This window comes from Centrocercus urophasianus, unplaced genomic scaffold, assembly GCF_019232065.1.
Source record: "Centrocercus urophasianus isolate 14NV4802_14NV808 unplaced genomic scaffold, USGS_Curo_1.0 seq_18, whole genome shotgun sequence".
Classification (NCBI taxonomy): Eukaryota; Metazoa; Chordata; class Aves; order Galliformes; family Phasianidae; genus Centrocercus; species Centrocercus urophasianus.
In genome coordinates, this window is record NW_024884733.1 from 8,538 (window position 1) to 22,778 (window position 14,241).

Genomic DNA, 14,241 nt, shown 5'->3' on the forward strand with positions numbered 1-14,241 from the left:
CATGGCAGAGGTGACAAGATACTTTCTGTAGATTGCCTCAGGGATGACTGCACAGTCCAACCATTTGCCACAGAACAGTGGCTGAACATCTGCATGATTATAAATTCCCTCCTCACATGCAAATAGTCCATTATACAGATTATATGTTATATCTTTGTGCACATAGGATCCCCGAGACACAAACTCCTGAACGCGTCTAGGACTAGGAGTGGATCCAGCTGTGCTGAGGAACCTTACCTCTGTGGTTTGAAGAGTTCACACAGCAATGGGCTTGGCTCTGATCCTCATGACACAGCAGGAGAGCATCCTCTAGGTGTGTGTGTAACCTTGCCCTCTATGTGGAAAATAACCAAGTGCATCCAGCCATCTCCAGTCTTGTTAAGTCACTGTTATATCTACTACAGCATATCTATGCTCATCAACAAATACGTTCCTGCTTCCCCCTTAGAAGTATATATTGTAGCTGTATCTGTTATAAATTGGTGAAGTCCGCATGATAGCAACTAGGGACACTAACTATTACAAGATTCATGGAGTGAAAGCCACTCCCAAATTCTTATATAAATGGGCTCACGACACTGAGAGCCCATTATAATTGAGAAACAAGGGACCATCAGGAGCCATCAAGGATGAAAGGGAAAAAAGGTATTATCTGTTACATACGAAGTAAGGCAGAATGTAAATAAATGGAACAGGGAGCAGAAACAACAGCAAAGATTTTATTTTCATTATTATTTTTTTTAATAACCTACAGAAATTGATTTTGCTTGGGTTTGCGTCAGGCACTCAGAACTATGCCACACGGTATGCAAAGGGGTGGATATGGAAATGAATTGTATTGTGTAGCTACAAATCTGGGAGTCTCTACTTTTAGCGAGGAATCAGAATCACCACACATTTGAAGCCCAGAATCATCACAGAATCAAAGAATCTAGAACTGGGAAACAATCACAGGATCTGAAATAACAGAACTTGTACTCACAGGAGCTAGTGTCCTCGTAGCATCCTCATACAATCCTCAGACTCTAGAATCCTAGACTCCAGTAACCCCATAATAACCCCACACATTTTGTTTCCTCACTCCCACAAAAGGAAGCTTTCTGTAGAGCATGCTCACAACTGATGCTATCAGTCAGCATCACCCAGCTTTATTCTAGTTAACTAGAATATCAAAGCACTGCCAGCTACAAGTGCTCAGAGGTTCTTTCTCAAAAGATGAATCTTAATACTGTTTTTCATTCTAATTTGGATTTGGGCAGGAAACTGAGGTCCAGAATCTTTATGAAAGCAATCCCACTGTGCTCTTCACAAAACCACTCCCCTAAGACTGAGCACAGGGGCACAGCCGATGGCAGCATCAGCTCAAGGGGACACAGCACTGGAAACGCAGTGACAGTGAGAACGCCATCAGCGACAACCACAACCCCCAAGTCCATCGGACACGGTGCTGGAGGTCAGTGACAGCAACACTGCAACGACGACGCCAGGAGCTCCCTGTGGCTGCCAACACCACTCCGCTGGCGTTCCCCTCTCACAGCTCCCCGCGGATGTCAGGCAGCAGGTGGCAGCGGTGATGGTGGCCACGGCGGCAGACACGGCGCGCAGGTCACGGCGCATCAGGCACAGGCAGCGCGTGGTAGCAACTGCCCCAGCTCGGGCTCAGCCCAGAGGCCCCCCCAGGCCTTCCAGCAGCTGCGCAGCTGCACTGAAACCACGTCCCAGCACCTCAGCCATCGCGCCCCACAGCCACCCCTCGCCCATCCCCAGCCACTGCTGCAGCAGTGAGGGGCCCCCCAGGGACACCCCTGGCAGCGGCACTTGGGCCGCACTATCCTCCTCCACCTCCTCGGTCTCCGACGCCTCCCCCCGGAACCCTCAGCCCCGCTGTGGGGTTCCCGGCCGCGCTCCCCCCCGGCTCCGACTCTGAGTCATCTCCGAGGCCTCGCCCCGCACCAGCGTGAGGTAAAGAGGAGAGGCCACGGTCTGCGAGAGGGGAACAAAAGGGAGGAGGTGGAATTCGGGGGAAGAACGGCCCCATCAGGCACGGAGACCGCTGCCCCTTCTCCCAAGTCCCAGGGGAATACCCCGCAAAACAGGTCCGTGACCCCCCGGCCCCCGTGCCTTCTCCACCCCCTTCCCAGCCCCACGGAGCCCCCAGAACACGTCCTGCACCCGCAGCTCCAGCAGGACGCCTTGGATTCCCTTCCTGGCCCTGCGTGACTCCCGCGCCCCAATAACGCGCCAGACCCACCGCCCAGCCCTGCGAGGACCTGTGTTTCCTCAGCCCCGTACAGCCGGCTCCCCTCGTCACGTGACGCACACCCTAGCTGCTGTCCGTCGCACCGGGTGGCGTCACGCCTCCGCACGCCTGTTACCCCGACTCACCTCACTCGGACCGCGCACGCGCGGAGCAGACACCCCCCACGTAACCTCTTTCGCCTAATTGCCCCTCCGCCCAAGCTTTAAGTGACGGCCAGGGCAGCCAATTGGCTCCGCAGAGGCGAAGGGGCGGGCGGGCCTCTCCCGGAAGAAGGGTCGGAGGCGGGGCATGCTTATAACAGGCGGCGGCGGCAGCCAACGAAATGACGGAATAGGCAGGTATGGCCAACAGGAAAGGCAGGAGGCGGATCGTGCAGGAGGCCGTGCGGGGCCACCACCACAGCTTGCTAAAGCAAAGCTTCATTCTGATATTGCCCTTGGTGACCTGTAACCTTAACACGCTAAAGGAGAAGCAGCACAGTCTTGTACTGCCTTAGGCCAAGCTTTCAATATTTATTATCAACAGCAAGATACAGCACAAGGTCCCAACTGAAACATGCAGCTTCATTTACGACTTAGCACCCAACTTGGCTCTTTTTGAACGCCTTGGCAACAAGCTGAGCTGCAAAAGGCATGCTGGGTGGGCTGCAAGAGCTGCAGAGCAACTCACTGTCAGTGACCAACATTTCCTTCACAAGACTTCCTCCCTAATGAAGACTACTGATTATACAAAGGTAAAAACACGACCACCGTGAGACAAAACCCAGATCGAGAAGAACAAGTCAGCTGGCTGCATGCTTCCCAAACACTGCACTGCCATCACAACTAAATGGGAACTGAGAATCCAGACATTATTGTAACAAAAAAGTACAGAGATCTAGTGAGCTTCTGGATCTCACCAGTTTCTCTGAAAACAGAGTGGTGGAAGTGAGTAATACAAGTCCATATGTAAAACGTGTCTATGTAATTAAAGTATGTAATGCATGTTTCCTAAAGCACTATAAACTCGCTGAAGTGCCAAGTCCTGCCTACTGTAGGCAAATCAGGAACAAAACAACCACAGAAAAATTAGTTATGCAACACCATATTATAATTGCTATTTCTCAGAAAGCCTCTTGCAGGTGATCAGAGTTTATTAGCTCAGTGCCTAAGGAAGTTTCTTTATAAAATTCCTGCTTACCTGTCCTGCTATAAACTCTGACCACAGATCAGTTTAACAGACTACAAGTGTATCACGCCGCCTTACATACAAATGAAGATAAAGTGTTTCAGAAGAGAGCACTCCCTGGAGCAAGCAAAATGTTATCTATGCCAGCCTTGTGAAGGACACTGAAGTTACAAAGGGTTTTTCCCTCCTAATGTCACGTCACATTTAACTGTTGTACACCATTTTCTGTATTATTCTGCTAAAACTAATCACTGAATGAAATAGCTGCAGATGCTGCCACGGCCAAATGACACAACTGTACACAAGGTGTACAGCATACAAAAACTAAAAGAACTTTTCTAATAGCTGCTGACTGACTGATTTTAAGCAGAAGGGATCCAATTTCTGCCAAGTTGTGCGTGGAGAGGAAAAAAAGAATCAGCAGTTTTCTTCACTCTCAGCTTAGCCCTTACCTTCTTTTGAGAAGAAATGCATTTCCTTCTTAGCCTCAAAGCAGCAACAAGGACATGAATAATGAATATAGTAGAACTTATATTAAGATTCCATTTCAGCATAACATAACTTGAAGTGAGCTTCCAAACAGGGGTTGCAGGGAAGGAAACAGTGACAGCACAGTGTTACCCGATGTGAAATACTGTCTCTTTCCAATTCATGTTCTAAACTAGGTATTGACTTTTGCACAGTTAAAATACTGAGCTCTTACTTTATGGAAAAAGTAAATCAGACCATGTAATGAAAGCCTGCAGCTGTACATCAATAATTAAAGGGCATCATATCCACTGGAACACTTGAGAATCTGAAAGAATTCTGGATCTCTGACTTACAAAATAAGCTGTTTTCCAACCAGTAAGAAGATGAGTTCGTACGGTTCAATTGCAGCTTCCTTTAAAATGCCCTCCTTAGTATACACTGACTTATGAAGTTCAAAATAAAAGCTTAGTAAATAAAATAAAAGATTTAAAAAAAAAAGTCTAAGGACCCTGTGTTCCTGTTAGTGCTTCATGCCTGCAGCTACCATGAGAGGTCAGGAAGCAAAGTAGTCACAGGATGAAGGTCTCTTCTCTACAGAAAAATCAGACAAGCAAAGCACATGTGATAACAAGGGAACTTCAGAAGCACATTTCACTTTTAAGAAGGAAAACAGACATACTTTCATGCATTTGCCATGAAATGTCCCTTCATTGCATATCTATAAAGAAAAAAGTAAACAGAAGTCAGTATCTGTTGATATACAAAGTAGTAGCGCATACACATAAATAAATATTTCACCATCGTTACTGAACTTTTTCATCAGCCCTCCAGGGAAATAATCTGTATGAAAATTCAAGGTGCTTATTTCTCTCATCCTTCTGCCTGCAGCCTGCAGCCTTACTGAAAAGAACACCCATGCTGTGAGAGCTCTCTACAACGCTTGGCCTCTTCACACGTTATATGCTATTAACGTCGTCTCTACAGCTTGCAGACAATGCTTTTCTCCATGATTTCACTTCAAGACATAGCCATACAGAATGTCAGTCACAACACGAAAACAAGACGTTACTTAAATACTTCTCATACAGAACTTATATTCTACTATAAAAGCACAGCAAGGCAAAAACTCGTATCGGACACACACCTCCCATCTCACCCCCTCCAAGGTTCATTTCTCAAGCATCAACGCGTTACCAGAGTGCAAGAGTGACACTGACTGAAACAGTCAGCAGCAGGAAGGGAAACAGTCCAGAAGAGATGGACATTGTATGTACCTTCCCACAGTGCAACACAAAGGGCAGACTTTCTCAGTGGGATGGGAACCGTAACTTGAGAAGCTTCACTGCAGACAGTGAAAACTCAGAAATGCAGCCCTAACCATAAATCATTTATATTCACCACTGAGATCAGGTCTAAGCATTAACATCGTTTGACATGAGAAGATTATTGGGAAGCCATTGCCGAGGATGTTATGCTGCTACAGAAAAGCAGAAACAGTCTGAGAGTAGCATCAATGCAAGCATACTAAGTCCTAGAGCTTCCCTGCCTTGTCTAGTGCAACATAAAAACATCGGTCCCTTAAAGTAATTAAGGGTCAGTGTTTGTTAGAACAAAGAGCATATAAACCCTAAGGCTTGGATTTACCAGTCAGTTCAATTTTGAGGTTCCTCTCTTTAGCTTCTCTCATCAGCCACCGCTCACAGCCTCAGAAGTCATTCTCATCATTTCCATAGCGCATCTCAGATAACTCAGTGCCACCTAGAAAGAAGACAGACATTATAAAGACGTTATAAAATTCTTTGCATTGCTCACTGCCACACTATGCAGGCAGGCACACTGCTCCAGCATGGCTCACACATCCTTTCCTCTGTACTTCAAACCAAAACAAGTAGTGAAGGGAAGAAGCAAAGCTGCCACTCTTCATTCTCAGCGTGTTAACTCAGCATAAACGTTTGGGTATGTTTCCCTTTTTTTGGGGGGAAGCACTCTGTCTCTTGCTTTTTTAAAAAGAGACTATGCTTTCTTTTTTTGCAGCAGAATGTGATTAGCTATTGGACATTTTCTGTTCCTCGATACAATAATGGTAAAACCTGTATTTATGATTACCTTCATCTCAGCAACCACTGAGAAATTCACAGTGTTAGGATCATAAGAAAAATAATCACCGTTGAAAGTACAATTAGCAGATTATGTGCACATGGTGACGTATGGGAGAAAAGAGTAAGGGGGAAAAAAAAAAAAAAAAAGCAGCATGAATTGAAATCCAGTTCCTTCTCAGACTTTTGCATTTCTACATCAATCAGGAGAGGGGGAGGGGAGGAGGGGGAAAGAGAGGAGAGCACCGTCTTCGGAATGCAAGTGTAAATTTCTTTCACGAATCTGCAGACACCAACCATGATATCTTACGTGCAGCCTCAGCACAGCCACAGAGCACACACAGCACATCTCAGCGAAGGGAGCACGGAGGACACGCTGCTGCAGCATCAGTGGCACAAGAACCCCGCACAGCCCCCAGCCACCGGCTGCCCATCAGCTCCAACCTCCCCCTGGAGGACGCGTAACGTGGCACGGAATTCGGCCAGGGAAAGGAGAGAGAAATCAGGCTGAGGACAAGAACTGCGAAACAGAACGCCGTTCGGAGGATGCTCGCTCCCCCCTCCCACTCCCAGCTCTCGCCACTCCCACCCTCGAGAGCTCTCCCGCCCCGCCCATGCCCACCGGCCCCGCTCACCCCGCTGCTGCTGATCCTGGCCCTCCGTCACTATGCCGTACGTAAGTGGCACCGACCCAGGGAGGCCCCGGACCCCACGAACGCATGACACGGCCAGGAGGAGCGGACAAACTCGGCACCGCGCCGCCCCCGCGGCCCGCCGCCGACCACGTGACCGCGCGACCGGCACTGCACAGGCCTTATGCCTATTGCCCAGTTCTCTGCCTGCGCTGCTGATTTGTGGCTCTGGGATGAAGAATTAGGTGCAACATGTTTGTGCCCAGCTCTGGAAGCTACAGCTTTTCTTGAGTAACTGCTAAGACCGTGAGTGTACCTGATTTAGTGGAAACAAACAGAGTTGCAACAGGAAGAAAGTTTCCTCTGCATGCTAGGTGAATAAGTGTGAAGAGCACAAGCAATTATTATTCCACTATTTGCACTAAATTTGTTCCATCTGCTTTGATACCCCAACCTTCCAATGAGATTTGCAGTCACTGCAGTTATTGCCACTGGTGGAATATAGATAGCTGCTTTTCCAGAATATTTGCTGCTTCCCATTTTATACAACCGTTGCTCTTCTTTGGATAGCACAGTTGCTGTAAGTGCAGCTTTTGTTCCTACTGGAAGGCAGTTTTTATGTCAGCAGGATGCAGGGGTTAGCTTGGCTGAACAGGAGCAGCCCACAGCAGGCTGAGCTCTGTCAGGCATAGATCAACATGCAAAGCGCCTGGGCCAAACGATGATCCAGGCTGTAGAATGGAGCATATCACCTTGGCTAGCTGTTTAATGATTCAGACGTTCACATCGTCTGCTTCCCCTCAAGCAGGAGGGTCAGGGAATGTCACAGAGAATCAGCTAAGCGTGGCAATACTGCTCTGGCAAGGCAGCCCCTCTGACCACACAAAGGACAAATAGGGACAGCTCTTAGAGCAGACTCCTCGTGCTCACCTGCACTGCTCTACACTGAGAGGCTTCAGAGATCCTAGCAGCTGGCACTGTCAGCTACTTTGGTAGAAATCTAAATGTTTGTCTCCAAAAACAAGCACAGGCTGAAAGCAGGCTGAGAGCAAGACACAGCTAGATTCAGTTCTCCGTGTCCACCTGCACGCTGGGTTGTAGCTGCTGCAGTCGTGTGCAGCGTTTCCTGTTGCTGAATCCTGGGAGTGACCAAACCCAGACCTCTTAAGAAGAAAACTCTCACTACCATCACAATACTGTGCATGCAGATGAAGCTTGATACAAGTATGGCAGTGAAGGTTTCTGACTGACCTGTCTCCACTAGTTAGGAGTTTTATTTACTTGCTTAAATACAGTAAGCTGCTCTCACTTATGAGTATGTCTGTCCTTTGCCATAAACATACCTGTGACAAAATGGTTGTTTTGACATCATCTTCCAGTGGCTAGGATAGCCAAAACTTAGAAAAATAGAGCACCTCCCTCAGATCTGTGATGACTGTGTACTGCTTGCTAATCGTCCCTCTTATCTGTGCTTTTCCTTTACAGGATGCAGTTCTTTATTATGGTCCAAGACCCTGTGGGTGTCTTCTCCTCCCACAAAGCTACTCACCCTGGAGGAGGCACAGGCATGGACACGAGGCCACAGCAGCTCTCCCGTTGTGTCAGACAGCAGAGACATTGAAGTGGAAGAAGGTCCCACACTTTTACAGGAGAAATTGCACACAGTCATTGGCTTTCCATCTGAAAAGTGAAGAGGAGTTTCTATTGCAGCACCTGTCATAATTGTTTGGGTGTTGTTTTTTTTTTCCATTATTGCTAATTAAAAACTTGCTGAAATTAAGTTACCCTAATTGTGCCTGAAGTGTTGTAGCGAATTCCCACTCGCTTTGGACTCTGAGGACTCAACTAACATACATTTCCCCGATGGGCTCAGTTTAGCCACACAACCATGCTGTTCCTTCCCGGTTAGGCAGGCAGACACAAGGTGTATAAAGCCATCTGACATCTGTCTTTGCCTGTACTGCCTGCACTTGGAAACATCAGGGATTTCCAGATTTCAGGACACGTGTCTGAAACAAATTTTGGTTCTCCTCTAAGCAGAGCTGCTGGACAGACCTGTTGGCTCTAGAAATTAAACATAGCAGTGAGATGAGGCCAGTGATGTGTTAATGTAAAGTAAGAGATGGTTTGGAATGCCTTTGATGGCTTTACAGTTCCTCAGGAAGCAGTTACACTTGCCAGCTAAATAAAAGCTGTCCCTTAGATGCAGCGCTGTACAGATGTGGAATGTTTGCTCACCTGCACTGCATCTTGCTTTGCATAGTTTAGAGGAAATTAACCAGCAAGACTTCAGGGCTGAGCTATAAGAATGGAAACATCCTCAGCTGTTTGAAAGAGACCGAGTTTCTAAGGTTTGTGTCAGCCTGGGAAATCCATCCTCTGTGGCCAAATGCAAATTGCAGCACAATCCTAGGAGCCCTCAGAAATGGAAGTCATAGCCCTGGCAGCTTTTGAAACACTGTTTTTCAGCAGCATAGAGTTCATGCTTTCAGTGTGCTTGTACCTCCTTCTAGCGTTCAAGCCTGTGCGTAACATCTTCAGTTCACCCCTGTCTTTCCTAAACAGGTCTCGTGTTAACTCAGGATCTGGAGCTGGCAGAGCACACCCCTCTCGTGTCTTTCTCCTGAGTAGTTTTTGAGAGACAGCACATGGGCACCCCTACAAGAAGTCTCAGAATGTTTCCTTCTGACGCTATTATGGAAGTAAGATTACATTCCTGGCTCCATTTTGCTTTTGTGCCAGAAGGCAGACATTTAAGCTACTCAAGTCACTTTTCCACAAAATGCCCACAGAAAGAAGGCATCCAACATCTTTCTGTAGCTACGGAGACTCTGACTTCTTAACCCTTTCCATGTATATTTTACTGTCTATTTCCAAATTTAAAAACAGCAACTGTGATTTTTTGCAGAAAAACATACCACAAATCCTGAAGTGTGGGCCAGTGAGGAGTTTTATCTATCTTCTCCCTGATGCCTTTAGTCTTCAGTATAACAAACACATTCTGTGACTGTGCTTTAAGACAGACTCCCTTGAGCATTTTAGTTGTGCTTGTTTAGTGCTCATAAAACCAGCTGTGCAGGTGCTGCTTTCCTCCCCATTGTGAGGGGATTGCTGTCAGGAGCCAAGCAGTTATCCCAGGCACATCCAGCAAGGAGCTGCTGTGGCACGATGGGCGTGTGGAGCAGCTGTCTTCCAACCTGTCCTCTGCAGCAGTTAGCATTCTGTAAGCTATTCTTCCCCAGCTTGCAGAACAAGTATCAAAAATTGATACTCTTTTGTGAAAGAGTAAATGGGTCTTTACAAAAAGGCAGCGTGACATTCCTGACTGCAGACAAACAACAGCACAGATGCCTGCCACCTCTGCAGTAAAAGCTGGACTTAATGAAGGAGCTTATCCATCTGTGTTGGGCAGCAGAATCAGGGCAATGCTCTTCAGGTCTTTGTTTTCCTGCTAAGAATTTTGTACAGCTGACTTCACCTGCCTTTCATTCCTTGCCATCTCTCTCTTTTTCTTCTAAGGTGAAAAAGGCAGCCTTGGAAGGAAAATGATTTCTGAGAAAGAACCATAGCACGCATAAACTAGTTTTGCTTTTGCAAACAGCTTAGTTTCAGACTAAATTGGACATGATAACAGCTTTAAAAACAGTTTGAGCACAGACTAAATTGGACATGATAGCAGCTTTAAAAAGAGTTTGAGCACACTTAATTAACAGCTATTGCTAACTCCATACGGTGAGCATCTTGCATACTGCTTGAAGCCTGCTTGAAAAACAAACCCGTAATGTACGGTAAACACAACAGGCATGATGTGTCCTGATTAAAAAACAAAAACAAAACAGCAAAAAAAAAGGGCAGGTGCCTGTATCACATGTCTGTGGCTGCAGAGGATCTTCCAAAAGGAGAATAAGGAAGTAGAACCTTATGCTCACACTGCGTACAAATGCTACAGGAGCAGAAACAAACCGGGAAGCTCTGGGTTCCTCCTGGAAGGCAAGACTGCACAGAGAAGCACCAACTGTGTTTGGCAGTGCCCTCCACCCTCAGATTTCCGGCTCCCCTGCTCCTCATCCGATCCCACTGCTGAGCCAGGAACGAGCTGCCCAGTGCTGCAGAGCATTGTGCAAAGCCACACCGGGACCTCCTCCCCTTCCTCTCCTGCAGCTCAGTGTGCAGCCTCACCTCCTCCTCTGGCAGAGCTGCTGATCCCACATGTGGCATCAGGATGCTCCTCTAACCCAGAACTCCTTCCCACCCTGCCAAGAAAAAGCAAACCAACCCTCCACCACCAGCACGGTGTCTCGCTCCAATTTATAGGAGGGAGATGAGGTTCTTTAATATCTGTATACCCGGTGTGAGATTAAGAAACAACGGTTCATATGTTGTTCCATCCAATTTATTACTAAGACCTAATCAGGGAGATGGGGAAGGGAAGGAGTGCGATAGAAAAGATGGAAAAGAAGCAGGAGTTGCGTAAAGCGGGGAGAGTCACCAGCAGGATCCAGCAGCGGTCCCGTTGCAAGGTGTTTGAAGGTCCTGGGCAGAATGCAGCAGAAGACGGGGAGCAGCAGCGTGGCCGGCCTTGGGCAGCAGGCAGGTAGACGAGGAAGTCGAGGAGCCAATTCTTGAAGCAGCAACAGCGGTCAGGCAGCAGGCTCAGGAGAGTTCAACAGTATGCAGGAATCCCCTCAATCTTCAGGAATCCTTCTATCTTCAGGAATTCCTCTCTCTCTTCTTCATGAGGAATCTGTTGCCAGAAACCTCCGTTCTTCTTCATGAGGAATCTGCTGTCAGAAACCCCTGTTCTTCTTCATGAGGAATCTGTTGTCAGAAACCTATCCTCATGGTTTTCAGTTCCTCTTTTATCCTCCTTATTCTCCTGCCTACGTGACAAGGATGGGCCTTGAGCAAGAGTCATTGAGTACCCCCTGAGATGGCCATCATCCGGAGATAGGTCCGCACAAAGGAGCACTTCACAGCTATTTAGCTGCAGTTCATCTCGCTCTCGTTGCCCCTGGCCTTGTCCATCTGCGTTCCCCCAGACAAAGGTTTTCACGGTCCTTGCTCGGGACTTGTCTGGACTTGAACAAGTCCATCTCTGTCCCCAGCAAGCTTTGAGACACAGAAGTTAACAGAATAGTCTCTTACACACGGCCCTGCAGTAGGGAATGCACACAGCTTCACGCTGCTCCCCTTCCCCTTATCCTACCTAAGAGACCAAAGGAGCACTGATTGGTACAAAATACAGTAGTGTCACTTTAAAATGCAAGTTGTGTTTTCATGGTCAGAGGTATTACAGCCCAAAGGTTGTAATAAAGTTCATATAAAGGAGGATAAAATACAGGTGTTCCATACACAAAAGCAAAGAGGAAAGGTTGTGAGGGGGTTTCCCAATGAGAAGTACAATTTCAGAAAGGGACACATACAGAGAACCCAGAGGGATGTCGAGGCAAAGCTAACAATGACTGCTGCAAAACCAATGTTACAGAGAGAGAATTCACTGCCAGGAGTATCTCACAGTCCAGTGATAAAGATTCACAGCACTGGCTGCAAGGTTGTGTTTTAATTAAAAATGCTAATTGAAAACAATCTGGATTTCTGAGCTAATTGTACTTTTAGTAGGGGGGATCACTAAATGGTACTGCAAAAGAGGGGTGCAACAAGGGGCACAGTAATGGGGGCTTGTGTACAAAGGAAGTGATGCAAAGCCTCGTGCAAACCGGAGGTTTTGGGGTAAAAGCAACAAAGAGGGAGAGGGAGACACAAGAAGCGGAAGCAGGAATGGGAACTGGTGAGGGGAGGAGGAGGAAAGCAGTGTGGCTGAAGTGTTCAAGATGTGATGGTGTGTTTGCATGGCAGGTGGAAGGGTGGTGGGCTGTAAATGTGTGTGTGGCACAGGAAGTGGAGCGGAGTGCAGCGGTCAGGTCCTCCCTGGGCAACGTCAGGTGTCAGCAACAGCAGGAGCACTTGGAGCACTGCCTTCAACAAAAACAGTGCCAGGATGGCAGCTTGGTGGTCTGAAGCTGCATAGTTTCTACTCTGGACCGGTAGTCGTGCAGTAGCTCATGGAATGCCACTGGACAAATCAGGCCGTGTGCTCTTTGTCAGTCTCTAATTGCGACTATTTTTTATTGACCACAACCAAATTTGGAGTGCCAAGTAGGGCGGCATTCAGAACACTGCCCTGTAACACCACGCACTGCAGCTGCTGCCTTCTGCTGCTCTTCCTCTCAGTCCTTCAGCTGCAGCTTCTGCATAATCTCCACAAGGCTGTTCATTGCGGATCACTGGAAAGAAAGAAAACAAGTATAGAAATAGGACAGAAACAATCTAGGGAGATCTCATTAAGAAAGTCTGATCAGTAAACCTTCCAGAACGGCCCCATGTGGAACAGCATGTTCCTGACATTCAGGTCGCTGACATTACTTCCCAGAACAGCTGCCTATGGTAAGATTCATGCTCTGCTGGGGGAACGAGGTTTCTAAAGTCACAGTGCCCGACATGGCAAGGCTCTTTATCACAGCAAAACCCTTCTGGAGGAAGGCATCCAAGCTCTCCTGGGCAGCTCTCACTGACAACTGATTTCCTCAAACACACAGCTGGGTGTTTTTCTATTACATTGCTTGCCCTGGGACTCTGCAATAACTTTCATGTCTGACAGACGGAGGCACTGAGCACAGCAAGAGCCGTGTCTTGCGCTCACCAAGGACTCACCTGTGCACGCGCAGCGGCAGCTCTCAGAGAAATCTTCTTCAGCTCCACGCTCCTCTCTTTTTGTCGTTGTCTTCTCAGCCAATCGGAGCAGGAGGCGCTACTGCTGACCAATAAGAGAATGGAGGCGGGCCGGAACTGCTGCTGACCAGTGAGAGGCACGAACTGACCGGAAGTTCCTCTAACCAATGAGAGGCCGGGGGCGGGGCGGAGCGGCGATTGGGGACGGGCAGCCTCGGGATGTTCTCTGTTGCCATAGGGGATGGGATTGGGATCGGGAATATGGGAATGCAATTGAGATGAGGGATTGAGATTGACAGGTGGGTGATGATGGGCTTGGGATGAGGGACTGGGAATGAGATTTGGAATTGGGATTGGGATGTGGGATATAGGATGTGGGATTGGGGTGTGGAATGTGTGATTGGGATGTGGGCTGTGGGGGTATGGATATCGGATGGGATATCAGGAATTGGGATATACATGAGATGGACTTTGGATATGGGATGGACTTGAAATGGATACGGAATCATAGAACCGTGGAATCACTCAGGTTGGAAAAGAGCTTCAAGATCATTAAATCCAACCACAACCCAACCATACAATCGATCTGGTCTGTGCAGGTCCCTCTGCAGCGCCTTTCCCTTCGGCAGGTCAGCTCTCCCTCCCAGCCTTGTGCCAACTGTGAATGCACTGAGGATGCCCTTAATCCCCTCATCAAGATCATTGATAAATGTGTTCAATAGAAGTGGCCCCAGCACTGAGCCCTATGGGGCAGCACTGGTGATCAGCCGCCAGATGGCAAATCCTGCTGTGTGTACAGAGTTGGTTGGGTCCCTGTCTGAAGACAAAACTGGCAGGAGCCAAACAGTGTGGGGGCAGAAGGGCTGTGGTGTGGGAGGTATCTTTA

The 14,241-nt window shown here is 47.8% G+C and overlaps 2 long non-coding RNA genes across 2 annotated transcripts; both read right to left on the reverse strand.

The window, feature by feature from the left end:
• Positions 1–1,881: 1,881 nt before the first annotated feature.
• On the reverse strand, positions 1,882–6,758 carry LOC122161016. Its single transcript, XR_006169034.1, has 3 exons — positions 6,630–6,758; positions 5,543–5,656; positions 1,882–4,616 (listed from the first exon to the last, which is right to left on the reverse strand). It is a non-coding gene; the product is annotated as an uncharacterized LOC122161016 (long non-coding RNA).
• Positions 6,759–12,721: 5,963 nt separating this feature from the next.
• LOC122160901 lies at positions 12,722–13,435 on the reverse strand. Its single transcript, XR_006168991.1, has 2 exons — positions 13,338–13,435; positions 12,722–12,910 (listed from the first exon to the last, which is right to left on the reverse strand). It is a non-coding gene; the product is annotated as an uncharacterized LOC122160901 (long non-coding RNA).
• Positions 13,436–14,241: the final 806 nt, after the last annotated feature.